Raw genomic sequence first — 12980 nt, 5'->3', positions numbered from 1 at the left:
GAATCCAGGTTTTCTGATTCGCCACTCTAAGCTCCATCTTTTTTTCTTTTGTATTTAAATTTTTAGTGTTATATAATTTACATATACCATTGTGTAAGTTTAAGATGCACAACCTGTTAATTTGATACATGTGTATGTTGCGACAGAATTACTACCTCAACTTAACTTACACTGTTGTCAGGCCACATAGGTATCATTTCCTTTTTTCTGCATGTGGTGGGAATGTGTGGTGGGAACATTTAAGATCTAGCCTTGGCGACTTTACAGTACATGGTACAGTACTGTTGACTGTAATCGCTGTGCTGTGCATTAGATCTCCAGGACATAGTCATCATCTAGTTGCAAGTTTATACCCTTTAACAACAATTTCCCAATTCCCTCCCCACCCCACCCCAGCCCCTGGTAACCACTCTACTCTCTCTATGAGTTCAGCTTTTTGAGATTCCACATAGAAGTGATATCATACAGTAAGTATTTGCCTTTCTGTCTGACTTATCTCACTAAGTATAAAGCTCTCAAGGTCCATTCAGGATGTTGCAAATGGCAGTATTTCCTCCAATAATATTCCATTGTGTGTGTGTGTGTGTGTGTGTGTATGTCTCCCATCTGCTTTCATCCCTTGACAGACACTTAGGTTACTTCCATATCTTGGCTATTGTAAATACTGCTGCAATGAACATGGGAGTGCAGATACCTTTTCCATATCCTGTTTTCATTTCTCTTGGATATATGCCCAAACGTAGGATTGATGGATTATGTGTTAGTGTTATTTTTAATTTTTTGTGGACTCTCCATCCTGTTGGTCATAGTGGCTGAACCCACTGTAGGGAACCAAATGTGACCCCAAATAGTCTCTCTTAAGCATGTAGATTAATTTAGGCTGATTTTTAAGGCCCTGAAGACTCAGGAAGAACCTTTCCTCTTCCCTCTAACTGCCTAAAAGAATGTAGATAGAGGACCTGTTCAAATAGGAAGGTAATTGTACTAGTAAGTTTCTGTGTCTCAGAAACAAGCCCGGTGCAATTCAGAGACAGAATAGTTGTTCTTGTGGGGGAACTTGAAAGAGGTAGAAAGGGCTCCAGGCATAAAAAGAGTACCAGGCTGGGAGGCTACCAAGATAGGAGGTTTGTAACAAGGGCAGGATAATGACTTGTACAAAATCTTCTAACACTTGGCTTTTCAGACATGAAAAAAATAATGAAGAAAATACAAGAAAGAATCTAGATCAGTGCTAGAAATTAGGATATAAGTGTAATCCAAATGTAAGAAACATTGAAAATGTTAGTTAGATACAAAACTACAAAACTGAGGGGATGCAATTGAAAGACATTGGGGGAAATTATCATTTATCTGCCGGTTAAAGCATCAAGCCCCAATGAGAAGTACAGAAGGGATACTCAGGACCCCAGGCACATAGCCCAGTTTGGACGGGCCTGGATGGATGGGAAAGAGAGCATATGTGAGAATCCACAAGGAAATCACCATACTCAATATCGGTGATGCCTCTGATACTGTATTCAGAATGTTAAGGCTAGCATCGTTTAAACTATATTAGGTAAAAATATACTTACAATATGATGACAACTATTTAAATGTACCCACAAATTAGGCACAGCAAAATAAAGACAAAGTAAATAAACACATAATGAGTTGCTACATTCGGCTGATGGTAATATAGGAAAATATGCAATAAGAATGATATAAATGAAGTGATCACAAAAATCCTATAAATTATTCCATTCCAAGTCTTTCCCCTATAAAATGTAACCTCTACCCTTGCCTGGCAGAGGCAGCCTGAGCCCCAGCAAGTAAGCTGAATTCAAGAGCAGCAGCTAGGTTCCCCTGGATTTTTCTGGGCTGACCCCAAGCCTCACCAGACCTGTCTCACCTCACCCGCAGCCCCACTCGCATCTTTCCTTCCTCACCTCTTTGCTTTGCTTGGTCCTTCATGGGCTTTATAGGCATCTCCGTCAAGGCATCTTTTCTCCCACTCCACCTCTGTCTTCCTGCTCATCTTTTGTGGAGCTGAGGCAACTGTACCCTTACTTTGGAAACCTGCCCTGAGAAGGGCTCCCACTGGCTGTCTAAGAGTTCCTCCTCCTTGTTCCTTCCTTCCTTGTTTGGATAGCAAACAGTTGACAAAGGAAAAAGCCATGCTGCTTTAGAAAAGGAATGAGACACCTACGTGTCTCAAATATTGAGTAATTAACTACACTGGATTTCTAAAATATGTGCAATTCCCACTGACCTATAGGTACCACTGAAATATATTATAAATTGTTTCATGGCACTGTTTTTAAGAAATCCTTACTTTAAAAAAAAATTATTTAATTTATTTAATTTGGCTGCTACAGGTCTTCGTTGTGGCATGCGGGATCTTTAGTTGTGGCATGTGGACTCTTAGTTGTGGCACGTGGACTTCTTAGTTGCAGCATGCATGTGGGATCTAGTTCCCGGACCAGGGATCAAACCCAGGTCCTCTGCATTGGGAGCACGGAGTCTTACCCACTGGACAGCCAGGGAAGTCCCCAAGAAATCCTTACGTTTATAATAACATTTTCACAATTGAGGTAATGACATGGCAGTATTATTATTGTTCAATTTTTAAAAATGAATATATGCTTTTGGGTGTGAGATAGAATGTCCAGAAAATCACTATATGAAAGAAATATAAAGGTTTTTTAAAACTATTAGTTTCTCTCATGATAAGGCATGTGAGTAAATTAACATATAATAATTATTTATAAACATGTGATTTCTAATTTAAATATTATTGGGTTTAAAAATTTGAAATCATTTAGCAGCAGTCCCATTCAATATTTATTTTACTGTATTTTAGCATTCATAGTGTCAGATTTTAAAAGTATTCATTACCATCACCATTTCAATAATGTTACTGTTGTTCAGGATATATACAAATAGTGTTAAGATGCTTGATTTGGTATCAACACTTGTACTTTATTCTCAAATAGAATTGGATGATGACATAAATTAAAAGAAGTTAAATCATACTTCCTGGTAGAATCCTATCGTATGTAACAGGAATTTCGAATAAATAGAAGAATTACCTGGACCTAGGCTTTTCAGAATGTACAAACCTGCTATATCTGTGATGCTTTCAGCCACTCCAAAGAGTTGGTACAAAGAGCAACTATGGTGAATATTATTTTAGTAATTCATTCACTTCTCATTTTAATAATAAGCATTTAAGGAATGCTTGTCCAGTGCAAGGTACTTTGCAGGGTATTGTCAGCAGATCAAGAAATGTTTCAGTCCTATCCTGAAAGATGATGTGATTCACAGAAAGTATTACAGATCACAGACGTGCTCATATTAGGCATTCATGGTTTAGTCCTGGAAGGTCTGTGGGCTGTGGAAACTTTTACTTTTTCCGTAAAAAGATGAACTCGAGTCTCCTGATGAAAAGGTAACGAGCTAGAGGACGAACACTTAGCAGAAGCCGGATCCTAGCAGCCCATAATTTGCTCTTATGCTCCTTGAAATCACACTCACTTTCACTAAAGTCACCGATGTTACTATTAAATAAACTTTATGAGTTAAGTGACAGAAACTGTGACATTCTCAACATGGGTACTTGGTCATTGTGATGGTCATTCCTTAGGAATGTCAAGGGCTTTCAAAAGTTCCAAGGTGATTGCTACATGCTCAGGCTTCTTCAGACCAGGAGACTGAGTGTCAGCTGCAGAGTGAGGGAAACTGACCCATTTACAGGTCATCTGCAGTCTCGAAAACCATCTGGAGCACCTGTGGTCATTATCCGTCCTGTGAATGTTCTGGAAGTTTAGTAAGTTTTGTCGTGGTTGTGAAGAGACTTTTATGGTTCAGGGTCTACACTGAAAATGGTGGAGTTGTTCAAACCTCCTTCAGCCACCTGGTAATGGATCCAGCCTCCCTAACCACCGACCCTCACAAGACTCTAGGCTTGTTTATGTTTCTGGAGCTGCTACCTGAGGGCATCTATGTCCCGGGCACTTAGGCCTGGATTTTGTGGAATGAACAGCGGCTCAGAAGAGAGTCACATGAGTTAATATGGTCCACAGTCAGTCTGTTCACTTACTGAAGAATATGACAGAAATGTTGTGGGAATCCTATTTTCGTGAGGTTTACGTTCTACTCCTCTTCATTCTAGAAAGGCTCTTTTGAGTTAGAGGTGAAAGTCTCAGAGAGCTTTTACCTCAGCAAATATTCTCAGCTACATTTCCAGGGGAAGAATATGAAAATAAATCCCAAACCACCTCTTATATTATTTTGAACATTTTAAAATGCAGTTTCATTGGGAATTAACATTTTTGGAAATCCGGTTTTGAGTACTGTCATCAAACTTTAACCCAAAGGATTTCAGAGAGCTGGGGCTGGAATAACCCATGCACGTCCACAAGGATAAATCTTTAAAATGATTTGGCGCTTGATTGAATCTTTCTACTGTGAATTTATCTCGGGATGCATTTGGGTTTTATTTTGGAAAACAATCTTTACATAAATCTGAGCAGGTAACACAAAATGAAGAAAAGTACATTTCTGATAGCAATAGGGAACCTGGAATTTCTCGGCCTCAGGAAAAAGAAGCCTTAGATTTGCACTGGAGAAATGATCTACTTTCAGAGTTAAGGTGTTTATGAAAATTGATATGTGAATATCTGCAAATTTGAAGCTTTGCAGAATAAGACCACTTTATTTGTATACACTGTTACAAATCCCTATTTTCTTTCATGCTTTTGTTTGCTGTTGGAAGCTTGCCAGCCTCAAATAGAAGACTAGCTAAGATATTAGATTTCCAACATAGGAAAAATTGACAATCATAGTTTCTGGAAGTTCATTGTCTGCCTTTAGCCATAGACAATGAGGCACCCTGCTATAATCAAATATACACAAACATTAACAACAGGTCTTCACACTCTTTTCAGAATTAATGATGCTGCACATTTTAAAAGTGAAGTTTATTTTGTGTGTAAAATAAAGACATCTTGGTAATAAGGACTTGCATGCTGATAGGGATTATGAAATCATTCCAGTACACATCTGTCCTTGCTCTGCTTTCACATGATATTTTTTTAAAAAATTAAAAAAACCTAATTACTAAAAAGGTAAAATCTTGGGAAAAAATCATTAGGTTTTCTCTTGACAGGCATACTTTTAGAACTTTTCAGTGACCTAAATTTGAACAAGTCTGCATTCTAATGGCTTAGAATGTTCTCCATTAAATATAAGAAAATCCAGTTAATTAATTAGCCCTTGGTGTTAAATGAATTTTTTAAGCCTGAGAGATGAGGGGAATGTGGGATTTGTGATGACTTGACAGTGAACATGAATGATGTTGAGCCCAGAGTGTCTGTCTGTGAATATGAACTGCTTTGCACCTGGGACTCTGGAGGCTGAAAACAGGCAAGTACAGCAGGCAGACCTGAAGGTAGGAGGTGGGTGTTGATTTATCATCAATGCCTATGTAAGTCTTGTTGTTTTTTTTAAAATTTTTATCGGAGTAGAGTTCATTTACAATGTTTTGTTAGTTTCTGCTGTACAGCAAAGTGAATCAGTTATACATATACATATACCCACTCTTCTTTAGATTCTTTTCCCATAGAGGTCATTACAGAGTACTGAGTAGAGTTCCCTGTGCTGTACAGTAGGTCCTCTTTAGTTATCTATTTTATATATAGTAGTGTGTATTTTGCCTACATAAGTCTTGTTTTCTCTCATCTCCAGCAACTATGTATTATATTAAATTCTTTTATTGTTTCTCAAGATATGGTTTCAAAGTAACTGCACATAATTTAACATTAACATGGAATATTTTTACGTCAGTTTTCTTTTAATCAAAACTGGATTAATTAGGGCAATTGACAGATAAAGTTGTACTTTTTGGTATGGTCCTCGGCCATGGTTAAATCTTTAATAAAACTACAGGAAGCATCAGAGGATGGAGTTGAGGCATGATTTATTTAAATTTCTTGTCCAGTTATCAGAGAGGCAACAAAATTTCCCTTTTGGGGAAATACTTGATTTTGCATTCTAAGAGCTAATTGGCTGGAATAGGATAATGTATTTTAGTTCCAGTTACTGTTCTAACCCTTTACATATAGAGATATTATGACTTTTATTGTATTCCTTTATAGTGAGATAGGTGAAAATTCAAAATCCACTCATTCAGCTAGCATATTAGATGCTTATTCAAGTTTTTGATGTTAATCTTTATTGTGCAAATTTTTCCTGCATTTATTTAAAAATGTGGAGTATTGAGTAAGATGTTTCAGATCTGTCTAAATCAGGTGACTGTTCTACTTGCCAGAGCATCTAGAACTGAATCGACCCCAACCGCCGCATGCAGTGTCAGCCTCACATGGGCAGTTGTTAGCGAACCAAACTTGGGTCCGCTTGTCGGTGTGCAGTGAAACCAATCTACTGACACTGGGTAGTGGTGAAGGAAAGTGCAGCCTTTACTGTAAAGGTGCCGATACCAGGAGAACGGGTGGCTCATGCTCTAAAACCCTGAACTCTGTTTCAGCAAGCATTTTTAAAAGCCAGGTGAAGGAGGGGGGTCACAGGGTATGTGATCAGCTCATGCACAATCTGATTGGTTGATGGTGGGGTAATAGGGCGGGGACACAGTGGTTAACCTTATCAATCCTTGGGCTCCAGGAGGCCTGGGGTCTTGGGGGGGCGGTCAGGTGCTCATGGTCAGCAGGTAGTTAAAGTCTTCCATTTGGTGGGGGACTTCACATCAGTAAAAACAACTCAGGAAATGTGCATCAGATACTATTATCTGGGTACTTCAGAGAAGAGCTACAGCAAAGGATATGGGGGAAGGGCTTGCCCCAGGAAGGCCCCAAATGGCCCTGCTTGGTTACACAGTGATACCTCTCTGTTTTGTTTCCTGCTGCACCCCTGCAGGTACTGCAACAGTGCTTGCCCTGTAGGAAACCAACAAGATTTTTTTTTTTTAATTATGTAGCATACGTGTTGGTTTCTAAGTTTGCCACAACTATGACCCCTGCAAGCATCACAGTTTTCTGAGATTAATTAGCAAATCAGCCTCCTTCAATGACAACACATGAAAGGAGATGGAAAAAGGCACTTCCTCCTATAAACTCCTTTTTAAAAACACTAAACCCTTCCATTCTTACAAGGGTCAATTAAAGATATTTAATATATTCTTATCCAGAAAGGAATTGTGTGGAACTCAACAGCCTATTAGCGACAATTGGACAAAAGCAACCTTCAGTGTTTTTTTTTTTTTTTTGAAGTAGGTACAAATAATGTGTATCACAAAGGAGGTGAATTGTAAGTCAGGGAAATTGAAGTTAACAAGGCATTTAAAGAAGCCAAGTTACTGCAAAGAGCTCTTAAGCTAATTATCCTCAGTAATGGAGCTGCTTTTTGGCTCATAAAAGATAGCACCTCCTTCAAACAGGTATAGCTGGGGTAGCATATTCTAATCAGCTCTTAGTTCTCCATGTGGCCACTTAGGAGAGATTTTAGAGATGGCATGGAAACCTAGATGTCTTTAAAGTGATACCCCATTTTGGAGAGATTGCTTGAAACATCACTGAAGGCACCTAAGCTTAAAGACTAATCCCTGGTTAAAATAGACATGTCCATGGGAAAGATGACATTTTAAGCTACTCCCTGTCATTTCTATTTGATTGAAGGAAATGGCTAAAATCAGGTTCTAAGAAAAGGGAGGAAGGCAGAGACTACAGAGTCCTTAGATACTAAAGGGAGAAAAGTTCATTATTCTAAGGACCCTGTTCTCCTGTGCTCAGCGTAGCATTGCACTCATTCTGGGGCCATACAATCTAGATTTCTTTTTTCTCATCTCTTTCCATGACTACCTATTTGGATAGTATTGAAGTTCCTTGGTTACCTCTCCTTATCCATATCTTAACATGGCACTCCTAGACAGGAAAATGTTAGGGAAAAGGTGAAATTCTTGTCAACTTCATTTCTTCACACTAGGTGACTATTTAAAAGCCCTTTGACCTTGTTCCTTTCCCCCCATCTCTTCCCTCTCTGTCTTTCAGTCTGGCAACTTCACTGTTCTATAGATACCCCTTCCCTGAAAGGTGTCATTCCAGAATTCACCTCTCCCACTCAAGTGCTCTGTCTTGACCTCATTAGTCCTGTATTTAATGATGAAAGGGAGTGGTCCAAGGGACTGTGCATCACCTGACTTTATTCATCTTGCCTAAGGGATCACTTTCAGGTAACAGCTACTAATACTGCACCACCTATTTCTTTTTAAATGTCCAACCCCAGCAGTTCTAATTCTAATTACTCACACACAACGTTTTAGGGGAAGACCGTGTTCCTGGGTCTAAGACTAGAGTCTGCAGTGGCATCAGGTAATACCTCCTCTTCAGTGAAATCCCAACTCAAGGGCTTATTACATTGTGGAGCGGTCAGGCATTGAGTGACTGTAGTTTCAGTACAGGAGTGTTCTTAAGCATGTTGATTTTCATCTTGGCAGAAGTGTGCTCTTTTCTTTGGGGCACAAGCTTTTCTTTCAAAAATGTATGTGGAGTCCTCCCGCACAACCCACCCCACTCCCCCAAAAAACTCATCTTCCACGTACTTGCCAATATTTAATAGAAGCATCCATGGCTTTTTCCCCCAGTATTCTTCTATTTCTTCAGCTTGAGTCAAAAATCAGAAATAAATATGTGATGACAGAAAACTGTCGGTTTGGGTAGATTTAGACTTCTTTGAGAATAATAACAATAAAGATTCTGGAAAATATTTGTAATTAACCATGCTTCTGATTATGATATGCATCTTAAAAGTATATATTGGTGGCTTTTTTGAGAGTCAGAAAGCCTTAAAGACATGTACTTTGATTGTAAGAAATGTACAGGTTTTTTTTGTTTGTTTTTGTTTTTTTTAAAATTTATTTATTTATTTTTGGCTGTGTTGGGTCTTCGTTTCTGTGTGAGGGCTTTCTCTAGTTGTGGCAAGTGGGGGTCACTCTTCATCGCGGTGCGCGGGCCTCTCACTGTCGAGGCCTCTCTTGTTGCGGAGCACAGGCTCCAGACGCGCAGGCTCAGTAGTTGTGGCTCATGGGCCCAGTTGCTCCGCGGCATGTGGGATCTTCCCAGACGAGGGCTCGAACCCGTGTCCCCTGCATTGGCAGGCAGATTCTCAACCACTGTGCCACCAGGGAAGCCCCAAATGTACAGTTAATGTGTAAATAACTAAAGTAGGTAGCAGAAATGATATTTCATAAATGAAGCTCTAGGAAATAATGACATAAGTGTTTAGGGGGAAAAGAAAGCAAAAAGAAAAATTTTTTTCTTGTTAAGAGCTTCGTATAAGTAGTGGGGAGAAGGTTCCTTTTTGGGCTTTGAAGTGTACATAATTAGGACAGGCAGATACGGAGGACAAGCACTTCCAGGTGGAGGTGAAGTAGAAAAGAGAGCGAAGGTGAGGGAAGGGAGCCATCGCACATGGTCCATTTTGATGGGAGTAGGAAGAGAGATCCAGTTATGAAGATGAATGAATCCGCAACTTAGGACTACAGTGATGATACCCCAGTGGATGAGTGTGTATTTGATGGCATGGACAATAGGGGGGCCCAGGATATCTTAAGCAGGAGAAAACGATGCTAGGAATTGTGCATTAGGACATTTAACTGGAGAAAGATGTGGCATTTACTCTGACAAGTATCTGACAAAGAATTAGGAAGGGGAAGAATTGAAGGTGGGTAGCCCAGTTAGGACATCATTTTGATAGCCTCAATGAGACCATGGAATATGCAGAATGTTGAATGCTCATCCTAGGAATATTTCCAAGATAGAATGGATGGTAAGTAGAAAGTGATTTTATATTTGGTGGAAGCAGGTTGAAGATGGAGTCACAAATAAGGCTGGGGCTAGTAAAAGGGAGTATGGGGTGTGGTCCACCGAAGACAGAGTCTTGATGAATACTGTATTGAGAAGCAGGTGGAGAGAAATGAATGAAGGAATGTTTCTCTTCCAGATAACATAGTGCAAAACTACGTACCCGTCACGAAATTGTATGAACCCTTAGTACTTAGTATCTTTTTAAATTTCTTTTTATTTGCGCTGAATTCTATATGTTTAAATACTTAGTATCTTTATTCCAATCAAACCTGCAAAAACATCCTAATAGTGTTTCAGCATCCCCATTCTACATATGACCAATAATCAGTGGAGATCACACCAGCAAACTCAATAATTAGGACCTGGAAACTGAGAAATAGAACACATCTTAACCATCAGTCAATATGATCTGGGTGGTAACTAAAGATAATCATGCAAATATAAATATGGTTGTCTATAAACAGTGGTATCTGCCCATGTTTACAATGTCACAATGCCAGGTAAATGTTGTCCTCTGGAGGACTTCCCTGGTGGTCCAGTGGGTAAGACTCCATGCTCCTAATGCAGGGGGCCCAGGTTCGATCCCTGGTCGGGGAAGCAGATCCCGCATGCATGCCACAACTAAGAAGTCCGAATGCCGCAACCAAAGATCCCACGTGCTGCAACTAAAGATCCCGCGTGCCTCAACTAAGACCTGGTGCAGCCTAAATAAATAAATAAATATTTTAAAAAATATTGTCCTCTGGTATTAAAAACACAAAATATTTTCATAATATTAATTCAGTTACTAGGCATGTAGATTTCACCTTGGACTCTTAATAAACTGCATGTTCAGAACTGGTGAAATATATCTGGAAATTTCAGAGCAGAGCTCAAACCAGTGTGAATTTCCATCTAACCCAATGTTATATATTTCAAAGACACTAATTTTAGAGCAGCCTAATACTTAGCTCTATTGAACTTTGACACTTCTCTCCTCCTTCCACCAACAAAATCTTTTCTTCTCAACTTTCCTTGCAACGTGTCTGGGTTCCTGTATCAACATTTTCACTTTAAATGGTAACACCAAGATTACAAAACTAAGATTGGACTTAAAGCTGTAATCGTCAACTCAACACTAACCATATCATGAGGTTTTTTTTTTTCCACAGAGATTTTTAAAACTGATGTCATTATACTGAGAATAGAAAATATCTACCTGAATGATTGAAAATTACAGTGGGAACAGAAGTAGGTAGAGCTAGCAGTGCAGATGTCCTTAGCTGAAAATTTCAGGTTCTATTTCTAGATGGCTTTCTTCTTTATGCTAATTCTTTATAACAGGGCGAAATGTCATTTTCTTTGATTGTGGATGGAGGGAATGACAAGGGAGGAACCTCTTGAGATGACAGCCTGACAGCCTTTAAATCAAGGAGGATCTCTTTCCTAGCAAGCCTGAAGATTAAACAGACTAATGAATCAATGTTTTAGACCATCCACTCCTGGGAGAACACATCAGGGTCCCATCAACAATGGTCAAGTCGGGGAACATTCTTTCCTGTCAACTGGCAAGTCTCCTGTTATGTTGAAAGTCTTGTTCTTCTCTGGGAAATTACTCTATTTAATGGAGACAGATGTCACTCCACATAATTTGATAGTTCTTCACCAGGGTCCAAGAGGTAAGATCTCTTCAACCAATATAGAATTTTAAAATTGTGGTTGTGTGTATTTCTAAAATCAGTTTCTTTCCTCTAACAGTCAATTTTATTTTTAATAGAGAATTTTTTATTCTACTCTTCTGAATTTTTCCATAAAAAGCAATATCAAAGGTGCCAACTGCCTTCAGAGTTCTCTAGAAATGACTTGATCTGTCACCATTCAGTGGGTATGAATGTAAATTTTAAGAGACTTAAATCTTAAAGCTTTCAAGAATGTTCTGAGTCATACTCCTTCTCACCTTCCTTTATATCTCTGGATTAATCACAATTTCTGATGCATTTCTTTTGAAGTTGTTAATTTTATTTGAGACAATGGCATATCCTCAGTACATAAGGAAGCATAAATGCAGACTTCTTTCCCCTCCTCCTCCATAAGACGGTATTATTCTGAAAAACAGAGTATGTGAAAATATCACTGAAGTTACAAAGCAGATATTAAATTTTTATTCTAAAATGAATCCCAATGATGCATATCTTAATGAATAGGAGATGTGAATTTCTTTTAATTAAACAATTCATTGTTTCAATTAAACTTCATTTTGTTTCATTGCCATCCTTTAAGTGTGGGCAACTTTTTTCTCCCACATTCTGCTATTTCCTGTTGCTTCTCTGCTGACATTTTGCAAGTGAAAAGAATAGCAAACTATGAGTGCACATCGCTTAGTTTTAATACAATATTAATATCTGCTCCTTGACACATTAAATGACAAGACTTGCCATTTTTGACTTTCTACTACTTAACATTGCAGAGCTGTTCCTAATAGCTCTAATACATATTATTCCCTGAAACATTTGTGAGCAGGAAGCATGACGGAATAAGAATTAGTTTAGCAGGGAAAAGCAAAATGGTTTCATTTCTAGTGTAGAGATATATCATACTTTTAGATCAAAACTATTGATTCCGGGGTCACTATAAACCAATCTACAAAAACTTTATTAGTTATTGATCTATCTATATTACCTTTTAAATATATGTTTTAATTTCAAAATATAGTTACATAATCCACAATTTAAAAAAACAAAACATTTAAAACATTTGTTTTTCATTTTGAAACTATACGTGCTTTTAATGAATTGGTGCTTGGATACTGAGCTAGTTAAAACTCCCCAGAAGCCCATGGCATTTATTTTCTGGTTTCACCATGACAAGAATATTGAAAGAATGGCTGAAAACAAACAAACAAACAAAGTCACCCTTTTCTCAAGTCTCCATGGAAATTTATATAAACTCAATTCCCACTTATTAAGTGGTAAGTTCTGTTAGAAAAACCAAAGAAAGAGTCAGGGCCTCTCCCCTCAAGGAACTTGTAATATTACAGGGTGATGTGAAAAACACACAGGAAATAACTTAAGAACGTATCTAAGGCAACATATTAGTAATGTGTGATAGTACAGAGCAGACTATTTAAATAAATACTGAAGAATTTAA

General features: G+C 38.4%; 1 protein-coding gene across 9 annotated transcripts in view; it reads left to right on the top strand.

Moving 5' to 3' along the window:
• Positions 1-12088, top strand: part of TMEM182 (transmembrane protein 182) — a 391383-nt gene extending 379295 nt beyond the window's left edge. For all 9 annotated transcript variants that reach the window (XR_014253831.1, XR_014253832.1, XR_014253833.1 and 6 more), the window contains one exon: positions 11178-12088. The gene's annotated coding sequence lies outside the window, so the exon portion shown is untranslated. The remainder of the gene's footprint in view (positions 1-11177) is intronic.
• The last annotated feature ends 892 nt before the right edge of the window (positions 12089-12980 follow it).

This window comes from Balaenoptera physalus, assembly GCF_965194825.1.
Source record: "Balaenoptera physalus genome assembly, chromosome: 15".
NCBI classification, from domain to species: domain Eukaryota; kingdom Metazoa; phylum Chordata; class Mammalia; order Artiodactyla; family Balaenopteridae; genus Balaenoptera; species Balaenoptera physalus.
This window is presented reverse-complemented; position numbering and strand designations above follow the sequence as displayed.